We start from the raw sequence: 4,322 nt of genomic DNA, 5'->3' as shown, positions 1-4,322 counted from the left end.
ATCTATCTATCTATCTATCTATCTATCTATCTATCTATCTATCTATCTATCTATCTTCTACCTATCATCATCTATCTATGCATAAGTGTAACTGGTTTCGATTTTCTAGCAAACCCAGCCTAAGACATATGCTAACTGTTTGCACCACCTGCAGACTTTGTGTTGTGAGAAGTTTAAAAGTGACTTGAGGTGATTTAGGTCATCTTTTTTTGGTACAACATGAGTTGTCAGTGTTCAACCATTTCAAGATCAATCAAGAACCAATGTTGCTAAGGCAGAAGTTCAAGATTCACAAAGGAATTGTGAATTGAAGAGAAAAAAAAGCCTCCAAGAAGGCACAAACTACCAGTTGAAACTCTGGCAACAGTCACGAGTCAATGCCAAGAAATTCAGAAGACAGCTCCTTGGCCAATTGATTGGAAAAGAACCATATTGTTGTCTATTCCAAATAAAAGTGATCCAGCAATTAAAATATTATTGAATAATATCATTATTAACACATACAAGTAAAATTTTCCTGGAAACAATTAAAAAAGGCTTGCAGTGGTACATCAAGAGGAAACTGCTAGAAATTGAAGTCAGATTCAGAAGATGAAAAATGAGAGAAATAAGTTCTGACCTCAGATGGCTCTTGACTGAAAGCAGAATATACCAGAAAGATGCTTGCTTTTGTTTTATCGACTATGCAAAGGTATTCAAGTAGGTGGATCATAACACACTTTGGATAACATTGTAAAGGATGGGAATTCCAGGACACTTGATTGTACTTATGTGGAACCTGTACATAGACCAAGAAGACAGTCAAACAGAACAAGGGGACACTGAATGGAATAAAATCCAGAAAGGTGTGTTTCAGGCTTGAATCCTTTCATCATACTTTATCAATCTTTATGCTGAGCAAATAGTCTGAGAAGCTGGGCTATCTGAAGAATGAGTATTAGGGTTGGAAGAAGGCTCATTGCAACCTGTGATACGCAGATAACACACGCAGCTCACCTTACTTTCTGAAAAGAAAGTGAAGCACTTACTGATGAAGATAAAAAAATAGCCTTCAGTATGAATTACCACTCAGTGTAAAGAAAACAAAAATCCCCACAAGTGGATCAATAGACAGCATCGTGATAAATCGAGGACAGATTTAAGTTGCCAAGAATTTATTTTTACTTGTATCCACAATGAATGCTCATGGAAGCAGCAGTGAATAAATGAAGCGATACGTTGAATTGGGCAAATCAGAGTCTAAAGACTTCTTTAGAATGTTAAAGAAAAAAGATGTCACTTTGAGGCCCCAGGTGAGCCGGATTCCAGGTGTAGTATTTTCAGTCATCTCCTAGGCATGGGAAAGTTGAAGAGGGAATGAGGAAGGCGGAACCAGAAGTGCTGCGTTCGCATTCTAGTGCTACGTGAAGGAGACTGAGTCAATGACGGATTGCCAGAAGAACACACAAATTTGTCTTGTTCCTTACAAGGGACCATGGCAAGACTTCATCCCACGTACTTTAGATGTGTTACTAGGAGGTGGGCAATCTCTGAAGACAGACACCCTGCTTTGGCCCTAATAAAACTATTAACTAAAAAAAAAAAAAGAAAGACACCCTGTTTAGTACGGTGTAAAGTGAGCAAAAAAGAGGAAGATTTTCACGAGATGCATCTTCACAGTGGCTGCCACAATGGACCCCAGCCAGATCAAATCAGTGGCACCTAGCAACGGCAACGACAAATTTTTCTCCATGAATTTCTTAACAAAGGAGTTCCCCAAATTAATTATAAGGGTAACTTAAAACCTCTATGAAGGTTTAAATGTTGCTCAATTTTTTGTTTTTACTGAAAAAAAATAAAGTAAGACTGCTGGGTTTACTCTGCATTACCGGGTAAATGATACCGTAGACAGCAGATGGTTTTGTTAATTTAGAGTAGTACTTTAGAACTTTTCCTTAAGGCTGTTCCCCCCATGGCTTATATTGAACAAGGAAGGAAATGGATTCTAGGATCCACTCTAAGCATTATTCTCTCTTCCCCATCCGCACTTACATCTTATCTATGGTTTCTCAAGCTGAGGGAGCTGAGCACAAATGACGGTTCCTACAAAGACAGGCTTTTCTATTCTGTCGATGTGATTCATAATGGAGCAGACAGCTCAGCCTGCTTTTGTCCCTTGGCTTCATCTCGGAGCTTAAAGCAAATACCACCCACTACCTTTTTTCCAGTTCAGACCTCTTTTCAGCTCTCCTGGCTCACATAACCAACTGCAACTAGAAATGACGACCTAAGTATTTGGTGGGCACCTCAAATTCAAAATGCTTACCTGGTTCTTAGTTTTCTGCCCGTTCTACATAGTTCCTGTCTCTATAAGTGATAGGAACAGTCACCTGGCATCTAAGTCCCCAACTCTGATTTAATTATCGGGTCAGATTACCCAATAACCAAAGCATGCATGGATCCAATTGTACCTTCCCACCAATTTCCAGTGCATAATTTCACCCATTCCCTCCAATGTCAAAGATGTGGTGAACCCATGTGAAATCGCTCACCAAAGATTAGCAATAAACACTATTAAACCATGTACACCCTGCACAATGCAAACCAATGCAAAGAAGGTTTACTGATTAACCAACCCTTGCTCATTTCTTTCTTTTTTTTTGACATCTATTTTTGTGATTTTAAAAACAAAAGTTAAAGACAATCTGAGAAAAAGATTGCACAAAATATGCTCATTAAATAAGTATTGTGATTCAACCAAAACAAGGTTGATATGTTCTCTTCTGCAATTCCAGATTTAAGTTGTCTGGTCCTTAGGGTTCTTCTATTTCAAAAAAAAAAAAAAAAAGAGGCGGGGGGAATCACGGCAACCCAAAGTGCCTCTTCATCATGGAAACCTCTAGTAGCAACCACTTTTTCTGTTCTTCCCCATATATCCAACTGTTTTCCAAGCCCTAGAAGTTTCGACCTTAGTATTGATTTGCTGAAGCTGCCTCTCCACCCATCCCCTGCTGTTCCCATTCTCCAGGCCCTCGCTGGTTCATTGCAATCTCTTCCTAGCTGGTTCTTGTTGATAGAAAAGTGCCCCCCCCAAGATGTCCACATCTGAATCCCAGAAACCCGTGACGGTACAAGGCCAGGCATAGTCCACACTGCAAGGAGAATTAAGTTCATCATCAGCTGACTTTACAATAAGGAAACCATCCAGGATTACCCAGGTGGAACTAATGTGGTTACAAGAGCTCATAAAAATGGAAAAGAGGAAACAGAGCAGGATGTGGTGTGAGAAACGACATGGTCAGTTGTTGCCGGCTTTAGAGATGGAAGAAGCGGGTCACGAACCAAAGTAGGTGGGGGGAGGCGGGGGGCGGGGGACTCTGGCAGCAGGAAAAAGCCGGGGCCTGGATTCTCCCACCGGTCCTCTCGAAAGGAACTCTGCCCGACTGAGCCCTTGCTTTAGCTCAGTGGACTGCTTTTGCACTTCGGAACTGTAAGAGAATACACCTGTGTCCTTTTCAACCACTAAGCTGTGATAATCCTTTACAGCAGCGGTAGACAATAAATACCCTGGTCTTCGCACCTCGGCAGTGCTGTCATCCCAATCCACCAGAAAGTTTGACAGTGCTACTCCCTTGTCTGGAACCTTTCTATGACACTGCCCCGCCCCGCACATTGTCTTTGTACCTAGGAGACACTGAATACATGTTGAGCAAGTGAATAAAAAGAGCCCATTTCCTGCACCATCGTTCAATTTGTGATTCTTTCTTGGGGGAGCAAAGAACCATGGTGGCATAATGGGCTATGCATTGGGCTGCTAATCATAAGGTCAGCAGTTTGAAACCACCAGCTGCTCCACAGGAGAAAGATGTAAAGATGTACAGTTTTGGAGACTTACAGGGGCAGGCATTGATTTGATGGCAGTGAGCTTGGAGTTTTGGTTCTTCGAGAAGCTAAGTGAATTGGTTATCTTATAGCTTATATTCCTCTCTAGGATTAGGTTAAAGTAAAAATTTCATCTTCATATCTGAAAAAAATATATAAAAAGTTATTTAATAGTATTTTATTGTGACCTATGTAGAAAATGGAAACAAAACATAATCTACAGTGGAATTCTTCATTGACGACTGGTCATCGCTATTATAGACATCTAATAGCTTGTTTATATAGCTACACCTATGCTTTTAACCAGGAGAAGGGCATTCTACTCCAGGAAAGAGTTACCGTCTCAGAAACTCACAGGAGCAGTTCTACTCTGTCCTATCGGGCTGTTATGACTTAGCATTGACTCAATGGCAGCGAGCTTGGTTTTGGTTTGGTTTTATACTTTTAACAGAAGGTGGATA

Source organism: Echinops telfairi, unplaced genomic scaffold (genome assembly GCF_000313985.2).
Source record: "Echinops telfairi isolate 266 unplaced genomic scaffold, ASM31398v2 ScPeMD7_18;HRSCAF=68, whole genome shotgun sequence".
Taxonomy (NCBI): Eukaryota; Metazoa; Chordata; class Mammalia; order Afrosoricida; family Tenrecidae; genus Echinops; species Echinops telfairi.
This window is presented reverse-complemented; position numbering follows the sequence as displayed.